Source organism: Lissotriton helveticus, chromosome 1_1 (assembly GCF_964261635.1).
Source record: "Lissotriton helveticus chromosome 1_1, aLisHel1.1, whole genome shotgun sequence".
NCBI classification, from domain to species: Eukaryota; Metazoa; Chordata; class Amphibia; order Caudata; family Salamandridae; genus Lissotriton; species Lissotriton helveticus.
In genome coordinates, this window is record NC_136057.1 from 647,421,685 (window position 1) to 647,435,859 (window position 14,175).

At 39.5% G+C, this 14,175-nt stretch overlaps 1 long non-coding RNA gene across 1 annotated transcript in view; it reads right to left on the reverse strand.

Moving 5' to 3' along the window:
* Window positions 1-14,175, reverse strand: part of LOC144770420 (uncharacterized) — a 107,928-nt gene that overhangs the window by 74,050 nt on the left and 19,703 nt on the right. The window contains exon 2 of the long non-coding RNA XR_013598889.1: window positions 10,443-10,479. This is a non-coding gene — a long non-coding RNA (uncharacterized LOC144770420). The remainder of the gene's footprint in view (window positions 1-10,442; window positions 10,480-14,175) is intronic.

Genomic DNA, 14,175 nt, shown 5'->3' on the forward strand with positions numbered 1-14,175 from the left:
TGCCCACTTACGTAGTAGCTCCTTTTCATTATAGGTACCATTAACCATTGACAGAGGCTCTCTGGGGAAGATAAATATGCCTTCAGGACCAGCTGCAAACTCATGTGGCCCACAATAAAAAATAGCCATTTCAAAAGGATTTAAGACTAATAGCTCTAATGGCATAAAATGTCAAGTACATCTAGAATGAATCTTGGAGCATCTCCTGACCTTGTCCAGGTGTTTAGACTCACAAACAAACCGGCAGCAAAACTGAGGACAGTTCTTGCAGCATCATTTACCCTTCCACAAGTCTCAGAGATAGTTCTGGGCCGAATGATCCACGATAAAAGGAAATCCAGTAAAAATCCAAATCCAGTTTAAAACATGTATACAAATGTACAAATGTACTCCATGTATTAGCTCATCTGATCCAAGCACAAAATAGGATACTAATTGCCTGATTGTAAGCAATCACAGTGCTCTTAATATAGACCCTTTCAACCATATAGAGTAAAGCTGTGCATTAGTAACATTCTGATTTACTTGTCTCAGCCATTCAAAACAGCCCATCCTTACATTTTACGCAAATAATCGAGATTAGCTACATAACGTGTAATTGACCTCTTTTTCATACTTGAACCACAGAAAAAGAAGGATTTGTGCCATGATCAAATTACGTGATTCATGAAAACAATCACCAAGCTCTACACATAAGGCCTAGACTTGTAGTCCAAAACACTCCAAAAAAGTATAGGAGCATCTCCACCTGTCCACGTGACCCCAGCTCCCAAGTTCTCACTCTAAAAATGCCAAATAAATCAAGGAAAATGTTTGGAACATTCCACAGCATTGCTCAGACTTTTGGGCCATGGCTTAAAGTACATACATCAATGATGTCCCTAAAATCAAAGTAATTCTGGAAGCACTGACAACTCTACCGCAGTACCACATATTCATAGCTCCCACGGGTAAAATGCTAATAAAATGAAGGATGAATCCATGAAAGTATGTCATAATGGCATGACTGCCTGGCCTAACCTCAGACGTATGCTACTCACAGCCTAAATGCCCACAGATGAGACAGTAGTACTAAAAGCATCCAACGCTTTTGCACGTGTTCCTGGTGAACCATACTTTTAGCGTCAATGGCAATAGTAAATTCACAGAAAAATTGAGAAAAATTCTGGGAGCATTCAAAGCCCTTCACTGGTCATTCCGAGTATCATTGTACCTGTGGACTCACCATGGAACGGAAACATGAAAAACATGCCTGTGGAAAAATGTCAATTATGGAACATATTTGCCATTTGTTTATAAATCATTTTTGATTCTCAGAATTCAACAATGTTCTGCATTTTTTGGATTCTAGATAAATTGCAGGATGATCTGTGAACTGACAGCACAACATTAAGTTCACTGCACATTGCGCTGGGGGTTTGCAAGTGTGAAAGGAGCTCAACAAGGGAAGAGGCAAGCTGTTTGCCTTTGTAATACATGAAAAATAGGCAGACCTCCCGAAGAAGGTCCTGATATATAGAACTGACAGTTCAAATGTAAAAAATGTTGAGGATACGTTTAGGAGCATTCCACATACTGCTACATGTCCCAAAACTCATAGGGCCTAATTATGATGTCGGACGGACTTAAGTCTGCCCAACATAGTTTCAGTACTGGGACCGACCGACCCACTGTCGGTGGTCCCACCCAACAAATAAGGATGTGACCGAACACTTTTTCGGTCAAACTCCTATTCTTTACCATGGAAGCATGCATTCCGACTGGAATGCATGCCCTCATTGTAAAACGGCGAGGTGCAGTTCATCCCTGCACCCCGTGGTAGGCACCTCAAGGTGACTGCAAAGGAGTGCAGGGATTAACAGGGGGGCACCGTAGGTGCCCTCTCGGCCTCCACCAAGAGGCCATGCACCCATGGGGGCCCTGCTGGGGGCCCCCAAAGTTGACTTTCTCCAGCCTTTCTGTGTTGGAAAGGACGGCACTGAAAGGCTGTAGGAATCCAACATTGTAGTCACTTGGGCGGAAAGAGCCGCCCTTCGGATTACTGAAGTCATTTCGACTGGCGGATGGGCTCTCCGAGCCAACTGGAAGCTAGCTGTAATGATCGGTAGGATTCCTTTCTGACCGACACCATCCTAATGGGTCAGTCGGAAAGGAATCCAACCAGCTGAACAAGGGTTTTTAAAACGATTTGTCCAATTTTGCTCTCAGATACCAATTCTGTAGCAGAATTTTCTTAAATGCATTGGTTTGTGGACAAAAAGTAGACACTGAAACCATGCGGCTAGCGGCCTGTTTTTCTTTTTTGGTTAAATGTGACTCCCTTGTTGTCCTCCAAGCCTTCTACATGGAATTTGTTTATAGCTTTTTAGGGTAGCCTCGTTCACGCAATTTGTCCACCAAGTTATTGGCATATTGAGAGTATTATATTTTATCAGAACAATTAGGCCTCACTGTCAAAAATTGCCCGCATGGAAGATATTGTCTCGTAGAGTTTGTAGGAGATGTTTCGCATAATGTAACACTTTATTCCGATCAGTGGGTTTAGTATAAAGTGTAGTCTTCAAATATCCATTATCAGCTAATAGATCTACATCTAAAAATTTGATGGATGAGCAGCTATTCTGCAGAATGAATTAAATGCCTGCCGATCTATTATTCAGACAGTAAAAACAGATTCAGAGAGTCTTTATGTTCTGTCCATACACAGAAAATGTCGTCAATATCTCTGGCCCCCTTGGTAATGTGATGCGTAAAAGGATTGTTTTGATAAATATACCATTCCTCACATTTTGCCATGAACAACACTTCCAATTCTGGAGCGAATGGACAACATATAGCAGTCACTCTGACTGGCACACAAAAAACAGCAAGGGGCATATTATTAAGAACGGCGTTAAAATTATTGCTGCTTTACGGGCAGGAAACTGCCGCTAAAGCTGCGATATAACCATAGAAGCCCATGTTCACACCAGAACATGGACTTCTATGGGAATTCACAAGGGCATATTATCAAGCCCATTATCTCTGCTTTAGCGGCAGTTTCCTACTTGGCGATTGGGTCACCGCCCGAAACTATGGGGTGCTGTGGAGCTGTGATATCATTCTTATGTAATTTAGGTAGGAGGAGATAAAGTACAGGTATCCTAGGATTAGCTTTTTTAAGGAACTCATATTCCTTGTGCCCAATAAATCCCTTGAGAATGCCTGTTTCCACAGGCTGGCAATCTTACCTTGCATTTGTTTAATGGAATCTCCTGGAAGCTTGTGATACCGTTCTTGGTTCATCACTTGTCCTAATCCTTTACTCCTATATGTGTCTGAGGACCAAATCACTATAGCTCTGCCTTTGTCGGCTTGTTTAATAATAATAAACTCATCAACTTGAAAATCGACAAAGGCTGCATTCTCCTATTTCATCACATTGTATTTTACAATTTATTTTCTTTTCAAGATCCTTAACTGCTGAAAGAGCTGTTTGCTCGAATAAAAGGACTTCTTTAAGAACTGTGTGAAGTGAAAGACTAAAATTAGACTTTGTTTTTAAACCAGAAGGCTCATGGTACAAAGCAGGATCATGATCCCAAAAAAAAAGCTTTCAATCTTTTCTTTCTACAAAATTTAAGTAATTCTATTTTAAGCCATGCAAAATTGGTTGGTTTGGTAGAGACAAAGGACAAACCTTTCCTAAGAATGCTCTTTTCTCTTTGAGAAAGAGGTCTCTTTGAAAGATTGAATATCAGAAGTGTTATTGATTTTTGTTATACTGCCAGTGGGTTGTCATTTCCAATGGCTGATTGGGATATCTGTTCCTTCCACTGCCTCTTTGATGACCTCTTCCTAAAAAAGGCATTTGATTCCTTTGTGGTTGATTTTGGTTCGGACTTGTAATTCCTCCTTCTTATTCGCCAGTAGAGCACGATAAAATGTCCAAAAAGGTAATGAACTGTCGTCTAGATCTATCTTGATATACAGGTGAGAATCGTTCTTGATTCAGGAGGAGTGTAAAAATCATTTTTTAGGTGGAGGTAAACAGATTCTAAATTAAAGGATTTCTTATCTCTATCAGACTTAGTACTCTTTTGATTTATAGTAAAATCCTTAAACTCAGCAATCTCTTTTCTACTTTCTCATTGAGTGTTTTTGCACATATAAAGACTAATTATCATCAATCTCATGTTCTAAGACATGAATTAATTCCAGCTGATTCTTAGACAATCCCAGAACCATCTCAACAGTGAGTATCATCAGATCCCTACTACACTTTGTTTCAATACAACTATATTACTTGCAATACTGTGGATCTTCAACAAAAATCACTGGAATGTTGCGAGCTTCCCGGCCCCAAGGAATGGTACCTGCCTTCAAGTATTCTAACAAAAAATGGCCTTGCAATTCTGTAAAAAGTTTCTTTGGCAGACAAAGTAATTTTTCAGAGTCATTAAGTTGTTTAGCTGAGGTACTAAAAACTACTGAGGTAAACTGGGAGGAAGCAGTGACTAACCTCTGGATGTGGTCCTCAGTATATGAAAATGTGTCTTGTTCAGACATGGTATGATAGGACTAGTAGTGAAAAAACAACCCAAGTTCCACAATGGTCGTCAATTAAACACAAAGCGATTACTTGAGACAAATAATTTTGGTTTGGTTGTCAAGGAAGCTGGTGTATTCGATTTATCTCAACTAAGTAATGGACAAGCAGAAGTTCTTCTTTTAGTTTGTTTTTGAAATGCAGGGGCTTATACTGCATGTCCTATACTATCTTGGGTCACCTACAATTCTCATTATTTGCTGTGACCCCTCCTTCTGAGGTCATTTCTAGCTGCATGGGTACTCAATGGCTTTCCACTGGATTATGAGCTAGGAAAACTAAGATGCACAAGTAAGACTTCCAGCTAATTCCATATTTTTAGTTTTCTATTTGAACTTTGTTCAGTTTTGACATCCTAGTTTACTTCGTACCTCTGACATGACCGCTCTTAATAGGGTTTTTATGTCTGAGATTTAAAAATGGTTTAGAAGTTAACTGTTAAGGCTGACCTGTCCTCCCTTTTATAATATCATGGAAAAATGTTCTTTGTAGTCTGGCTAAAATTCAGCCTTCATTTTTATATGACCTGGGTCACCGCTATGCATGTTTTCCACTTTTACATTGGCCCTGCATGAAGAATGATGGTCTCCGCTTGTAACATGATTTTGGTTGCTTAATACAAGTGAGTTCTTAGGTGTTATCCTAGGAGTTTTTAAAGTAACAAGAGCTTTCTTAGCAACTCTTGTGACTTGCTTTGAATTGTTTTTTTTTACTCTTTGCAGATTATCAGCTTAAAGCGTGTGAAACAGACAAAGGGATGTCGTAGTACTCAGTTTTCTTTTGTAGACCTCTTTTATTTGTCAATAAAAGGAAGGGAGGATCTATGGTGATTACAGGTCCTTTCTTCTTTTTTTACCCCTTCTGACCGTTCACAGGCGGGAATATGCCAGGAACACTCGGTTGGACATGCCCCTCCGAGGTAGAGAAACCATAGGTCAATATTCAGAAGTTGTGACAAAAGGTTATAAGGGAGGTATTTTGAGAAGGAAGTTATCACCAAGCAAAAACATCCTTGGCCCACCAATGAGTGCTAGAAATCACTTTTTTTCTAACCTCTCTAATCCGGGTACTTTACCGGTAGGACAATGGGTTTCAGACAGTGGTTTGTATTGTATTCTCCTTTTAGCGTTCTGCGCTTTAATTCCCACTGCTTTCACTTGTCGGGTATTTTCTCTAACAAAAATGTAACCCTTGTTCTATTTCCTTTTATCTCCCCAGCTCCCCGTGAGCCCCTGCACAACGAGCACATTCAGTGGTTAGCCATGCTTCTCCGGAAGCGTGGCGGGGCAACTCATAAGACTGGTGGCCTCCTGGCATTCCTCCAGTTTTAGGAATAAGTCCTCTATCCTCCCCCAGATCGGATGTTCTGCTCGGGGCGTGAGCACTGTTTTCTTTCAGCGTCTCCTCACTCCGTCCTGGTGCTGTATTTGGGGAACCACCCACTGTCGTAACCTGAGATCAGAGGCTTTAGGACCGAGACTGTCAGTTTCGATTCCGACTGGCTGACTACAAAACAGTTGGTCGGAATTAAAACCAGTCAGTCATTGCGGCTGGCTTCCGACAGGCTCCTGGAGTCCACCAGCCAGTTAGAGTCTGGCCGTAATCCCATAGGAAGGCCTTTTTGCCTTCTGGATTACGATGCTCAGTTTCTAAGAGGCTTTCCATGTCGGGCTTTCCGATATGGAATGCCTGATGGAAAGCAAGTTTGGGTGTCCCTAGAAGGGCCCCCTTTTCCTTAAGGCCTCTGGTTGGGGGCCGAGGGGGCACCATATGTGCCCTTATGTTAATCCCTGCACCCCTTGGCTAGCACCTGGAGGTGCCTGCCATGGGGTGCAGGGATTAACACAACCTCCCATTTCCCTATGGGAGGCTGTGGTACAGCCAGTTTACAGCTGTAACACATGCTCCCATAGGGAAATGTGTCATTGTCGGGACCGCCGACCGCAGGTCAGTCAGTCCAGTTTCTGCCACAGTGTAGGTCAGAAGAAACTCCGACCAACATTGTAATAAACCCCAAAATGGGAGTTTTTCCAGGACATGTAAAACTTAAAAGTACATGTTCTGCCTTTTAACTACATGGCATCCTACTCTGTTCGTTAAGCAGGGCCTAATTGAGGGATGGATTTCATGTAAACGATGGAAAGGTTTAGGCCTGGCAAGAGGGTTACCTTGCCAGGTCGAAGTGGCAGTTTAAAACCGCACATATTGCTCTGCATTGGCAGGCCTGAGCCATGATTAGAGGGCTCTTAAGTGGGTGGCAAAATGAGTGCTTCAGATCCACTAGGAGCATTTTTTAAAGGCCCAAGGCACATGCATTGTACTTTACTAGGGGCTTATACGTTAATTAAACATGCCAATGGTACCATGTTTAGGGGTGAGAGCACAAGCACTTTAGCACTGGTCAGCAGTGGTAAGGTGCGCAGAGTCCTAAAACTAGCAAAAATGAGTTCAGACAAAATGGAGGGAGGCAGGCAAAAAGTTGGAGGGAGGACCACTCTAAGGTTGTCAGGTCTAACAATGACAAACTAAACTATTTCACTGGTCAATGACAAACTGCATTAAGATGTTTCCTTGATGACAGACTGCATTAAGCTGTTTCACTGGTCAATGACTCCCTGAATTAAGCTATTTCACTACAGTGATGAATAGTCCATTTAGCCAGACAATGCAGTGTTAAATAGTCTTATACTTAGAAGGGATGTTGTTGTAAAGTGGGTTATTAGTAGTGGTAAATATGCATAAACCACTGTCAATAAGCCCACTAACACAGCCTAGGACTCAGTACAGGCCTTAATACATTATTCCCATGCTCAACCTTTGCTAGCTTGGCTGTGAGCAGGCAAGGTTAACTTAAGAGACTGGTATGTGAAGCATTTAAAAACACCAGTTCAGTAAATAGTTAGGACACAAAGCACAATAAAAATCCCGCACCAATTTTAAAAAATAGGAATTATTTTTATCTTTAAAAAGACACCACAACAACAAATCCAATTTAGGGACCCGGAGATATGAATTTTAAAGATTTAGCACTCTATAGCACTTAGAAACCTATATCGCCACTCCGGGACATCTGGTCACACTTGACTGGGACAAAATCAAAGTTTCAGGCCAACCGGGAGGGAGCCCTGTTCGGAAACCGCTCGCGTTAAGCCCCAGTCGAGATTTTACCTTTGGACATAGAAACTTTTCAGGAGCATTTTCTGCTGGGGTGTCTCAATGCTCTTCAGCACTCCAGATATGATGAGTGTTCACCAGCTTGCTTTCCAGGGAGCTCCCAGTCAAACTCTGAATGTCTGACCTCTAAAGATTTCAGCCAGACAAACGAGCAGGGCAGAACAGCTCGCTCACGATTGAAGGTCGCAGGCTTGGCTCTCGCGGTTGAGTCGGCCTCTTTATTGAGCTTTTTTCCAAAGTTGCTCCAAACGTCTTCAAACTTCTGGAACATCTTTGTGAAGTTCCTCTTGGGGATTCAAACTGTCCAAAACACAATTGAAGGCTCTGGAACCTCCAATATGGTCCTTGAAAGTTTGGGACTCCAGTTCCCACAATCCACTTGGACAAGGCCCTTACAAATCCACGGGACAAACTCCTGGCTGGGGAAACTTGGTGGTGATGGTTTAGGTGAGCTCTGTTAACCTGTAGCTTGCAGGGAGTCCACTCTTTATTTCTCTTGAAGCAAGGTACATCCAAAAGGCTGTAGTCCCAGTTAATGCAGCAGGTGCAGTCAAACAGAATGCAGGGCCTGATGGTGCAAATGAAGTTACCAGCTTGGCAAACCTTCTCCTTCACTTACTTTCAAGCAGCATCTCTCAAAGGCTCTGCACCGCTCACATATTTATTCAGTGTATAGGATATGAGGGAACTTGTAATAGGGTGGACTGGATATCCAGCACGTTTGTGCTGGTGTATCCCATTCATCAAGATAGTAGTAAGGCCCTTAGGGGCCATATGTAGGTAATCTCTATTTACCGATTCTTAAATACCGAATTTTACCGGTTCGGTATTTAAGAATCCCTAAATAGTATGTAGGTAAAAATTCGGTCAATTTTACTGAATCGGTAATATTCGGTATTACCGATTCGGTAATTACCATTCATTCCTATGGGCCTGTAGGCCCATAGGAATGAATCGGTATAGGAATGAATGGGAAGCCATTCACCATTACTGATTCGGTAAATACCGAATCGGTAATATTTACCGAATCGGTAATAGGGGGAACATAGTCAAGGGCGGCAGGGTGTCACATTGACACCCTGTTGCACCCCTGGATCGTGCATTTGTGCGCATGTGGCACATACACATGCCCTAAGGGCATGTATGTCTGCCACATGGGACTTTTAAAAATGCACAAACTTGCTTTTTTAAAGGTTATCGATATTTACCATCTACTTGTACTTGGTGGTAAATAACGTATCCTTAAATAAAAAATGCACTCTCAAGTGAGTGCGTTCTACATAGGATTTTAGGATTCTGTAATTTACTAATTCGGTATTTTAAGCATTCGGTAAGTTTCTGAATCCTTAAATTACCAAATCGGTAAATTATCGAATCCTAAAATCAAGCCACCTACATTAGAAAAAGCTTAATACCTGTCAGTAACGGCAAATTTACCGATTTTCGGCCGTTACCGACCGGTATCAAGCTACCTACATATGGTCCTTAGTGTCTTAAAATGATACTACATCAGAGAAATTCTTTAGCCTATCAGGTTAATATTCATTTTAAAAAGTTTTTCTAAAAGACATGATATGAACAGTGCTTTCTAAAGTTAATTTCTCTCAAATATTCAGCAAGCAAAACTTGAAAAAAAATTCCACAACAATACAAAGTTCCTGTACATCAATTAACATTTAGTAAAGTCACAAAGAAAACGCTGGATTTGACACTTTTTTCTAGAAATCAATACATTTCAGAAAAAATGTGTGCGCATTCACTTTCAGTGGAATAGATATCATGCCACGTTCGTGCACTGTGCTTGATTATTTATTATCTTTAGGCTACTGTATAGTTGCCGTATATTGGCCCCAGAAACCTCATTCACTAAAGCAGTAGTACTCCTTGCAAAGGACAGTACTCAGGATCTACGAAAACGATGTAGGCATTTAATAGTATGCCAACCATAGATTCAGTAATGTATTAATTTGTTTAATTTACTTGAGATAATTTACAACAATATTTTACAGCATTCTTACATTACTCTGTAAAACTAAGAGTTATTCCACAGTTCAAAATTGTATTACATTAAAAAATACTTCTTGTGTCAATGAGATTTTCAACTTCTGATGACCTAGAACTGAAAAACTGACCATTATTTTAAAATAGTTAGCCAACAATAGATAGACATTGTTCAGCTGTGTTACTAATACAAGAGTATGTTAGTCAGGGACACTTGCTGCATGATACACCTTAGCTGTGCCTCGTGTAAACCATCGATGTGTGTATGCTCCTCAACAGATGCACAATAATACAAAAACACAGGCATGCACACATACACCTGCACACTTATGCCAACTCACTTCTTTTCAGTACAAATGGTTTAGTTGTGTTACTAGTTATAGAAGATATTTTTCAGAATCACTTTAGAAACTGCTGCATGATATACCTCAGCTGTGACTTGTGTAAACCACAGCTGTGTGTGCTCTTAAACACATACACATTTACAAACAAGCACGCAAACACACACCTATGCCTCCTCCCTTCTTTCTCGTGGAAACTGTTGACCGAATTAACACAAATATTGCTTCAAACCTACATGTATAACATTTAGGTGTGTTCAAATATTACACTGAGTTACCTAAGAAAGCAGTTTTTCTGTTTATGAATACACAAGAAAGTGTAAAAAAAAAGATCATACCTATGTCAATAGCACGGCCATCAAAACGTGTTGAAGGCTGAAAAACAAGAGAAAACCAAGACAGAATTATTGTAAAATTGTCTAAACTCAGTTTTGTAAACATACTTCACAGGTACTCTCAGACCTTGTTGGATTAAAACCATTATTGCCTGCAGGGTGAATGACATCTGCATTACAAAGTTATACTCTACTGCAAGCTCAGCATGAAGGCATTTCACTCTACCTCCTCCAATGCAAAGGCCACACTCTTGCATTTGGACATTGTGGGCACGAATCAAAAAGTGACATACAATGAGTAAATTTATGAGTGATGAGTCTCCGCACTCAGGGTGGAATCTCCACACTGAGCCGTTTGTGCCTTTGTGAATCGGGATCTACAGTGAGAGGGTGGGCATGGTCTGACACAGTAAAAGTGTGTCCTTTATTCACAAAAAGAGGTACTTTACTTTCTAACACACATGACCCCATTCATGTGAGTCTGCTTTTGCTACCAACTTCTTTCTACCTCAGGGTATAAAAAGCAAATATCATGTGATTAACACTGACCCATTTGTCAATGTGAATCTACACACACATGTTCACTAAACATCTAGGACAATATTTACTTTTAAGCCTTTAAAATGGGTTTAAAGACGTTTCCATTTTTTAAAATCATATTTAGATATATATGCGACTTCCTTGCACCAGAAGAACTCCATAATTACACTACATGGTTTGTGGCAAACCAATAATTATGGAGAAGCCTGAAGTTTACTTGTCTATTATCAGTTTAGTTTCTTGTTAAGAGCCAGATGTACGAAGCCATTTTGTGAGTGCAAACCCCTGTGATTTTGCAACCGTCAGTGGCATTTTGGATATATTAGATCCTTTTGCGAGTCTGAAAAACTTTCTGGCTCATCAAATGATGAGTTTAACAACTCATACCGTATAATAATTGGGAAGGGGCTTGTAATGTGTGTCCACTCCTAATTCGACCCATTGCGACACTTGACCTTGTGTGAATGGTGTGATCTCAGGGGGAACAGGCAGTGTTTTTCTGGAGCATATTCTACCTCACACTATGTTCTCACAAAAACAATTGGTTTTTTTCAGGAGCACCAGCTCCTTAAAGAGATATAAACTGCTTTAAAAAACAGACACGTTTCCTATTTGGGAATGCAGAGGGATGGTGATCCTTGAAGGTTGCCATCCCCGTGTTTGTAGCCAATCAAAAGAAAGCATCACAAATAGAGACCTGCGTAATTAATATTCATTTGCCGGGCTGTCCTGTAATCTCCCAAAACCGGAGATTTAATAAACCTAGTATTACATCAGGTGCATCCCAAAATTAAAGACAGGCTGAAAAAGACTTGTGCGAAATTTGCAACCACTATTGGTGGCCAGTTGTTTAGTATATCTGGTGATCAGTATCCCAAGTTTGGCAGAATGAAGACATTTAGAATGCTGCATTTACGAGTCACTCCAAGCTGTTTGGCGAGTGGTTATGGTGCAACCTTTTGCAAAAGAACTCTGGAGGATAAGTTTCCTGAATACAATAATATTGTCCAATCCACAATGGCTCCCAGCACTTGGCCTAGGCAAAATTGCTCTACTAGTTCAAGAAACATGAAGACGTTAAAGGTTTTCTTTAAAGCAACTTTATTTAAATGTTTTCTGAGCTATTTGGAATACAATTCAGTGTTTGAGCGCCCAAGACGGAAAGGTGTTGGCAGCCTTTGGTAGCATACTTTAAAGCGAGACTGACTAGATTGTGCAGAGTGGTTGTTCAACCTGTCAGCCTTAGGGTGTTGTCCCCCCTAACTTTTTGCCTTCCTCCTCCTGTTTTTTCAGAATTTGTTTTGTTGGCCTTAGGACTCTGCAGGCTTTACCACTGCTAACCAGTGCTAAAGTGCTTGTGCTCTCCTCTTTAAACATGGTGAAAGTGGCTTACACCTAATTGGCACATTTAATTTACCACTAAGTCCCTGTGAAGTGGTACTACTTGTATTGAGGTCATGTAAATTAAATACTACTAGTGGATCTGCAGCACTCATTGGGCCACCCACTTAAGTATCCACAGCCGAGACCCGTGCAGGTAAAAGCAATGGGGCGGTGGAGCCGGGTGGGGGGCATTTCAACAGATGCCGATGAGGGTAAAAATATTTAATTATTACATTTTCCCTCATGGTTGTTTGCCGAATCCCCCCCAACCCAGCCCCACCACCCCACCGCTCTTACCTGCACGGGCTGCGACTGAGTAGCCCTTTAAACATGTCTCAAGCCTGTCATTGCAACCTTTTTGTGCGGTTTTAAACTTCCATTTTGACCTGACATAATAATCATTTTACCCGGCCTAAATCTTCCTTTTTGATCGATATTAGCCAACCTGTGGGAAGTCCCTAAACAGCTCATAGGGCAGGGTGCAGTGTATATGAAACATTGGACGTGTACATTTAAATTTTACATGGTACACAGTCAAAATATCGAGTTGAAAATTTCGACCTACCAAAATATCGTGTTTAAAATTTCGAAGGTACAGAATATCGATGTCAAGAATATCGTAGGACAGAATATCGACCCTGAGGTAAGTAATATCGAATTTATTTATATCGATGTAAGTACTATCGAAGTTAGTAATATCGATAGCATATATATCGATGTAACTAATTTCGATGTTATTAATATCGATATTTGTATTATTTTTTGATTTTTATTATGTATGTGTTATATGTTTTTGCTGAGTATTTAAATTAATTTATATTATATGTGTATTATTTTTATATATTAATACATTTATTTTTAAGTAAATTATATGTTTTAGTACCGGAGCGGGTTGTGGGTTTATAGGGGAATAGGGTGGGAAGTAATTTAATTGTAATAAATAATTGGCAATTAATTATTTTAATTGATAAATTAATTATATTGGTAATTAATGTTAATTTTTATTAAATGTTATGTTTTAGTACCAGAGCGGGTTGTGGGTTTATAGGGGAATAGGGTGGGAAGTAATTTAATTGTAAATATTAATTGGCAATTAATTATTTTATTTGATAAATTAATTATTTAATTGGTAATTAATGTTAATTTTTATTAAATGTTATGTTTTCGTACCAGAGCGGGTTGTGGGTTTATAGGGGAATAGGGTGTGAAGTAATTTATTTGTAATTAATTATTTTTTTATTTAATTATTAATTGGCAATTAATTATTTTAATTGATAAATTAATTATTTAATTTGTAATTAATGTTAATTATTATTAAATGTTATGTTTTAGTACAAGAGTGGGTTGTGGGTTTATAGGGGAATAGGGTGGGAAGTAATTTATTAGTAATTATTAATTGGCAATTAATTATTTTATTTGATAAATTAATTATTTAATTGGCAATTAATGTTAAATTTTATTAAATGTTATGTTTTAGTACCAGAGCGGGTTGTGGGTTTATAGGGGAATAGTGTGGGAAGTAATTTAATTGTAAATAATTAATTTTTTATTTAATTATTAATTGGCAATTCATTATTTTAATTGATAAATTATTTATTTAATTGGTAATTAATGTTAATTATTATTAAATGTTATGGTTTAGTACCAGAGTGGGTTGTGGGTTTATAGGGGAATAGGGTGGGAAGTAATTTAATTGTAAATAATTACATTTTTTTATGTGTAATATATTTAGTAAATATTTATTAATTTGCATTCCCTACTGTTGAACCCTTTGGAGTTGGAATAGTAATTTTTCTCCATACGCTATCCAATG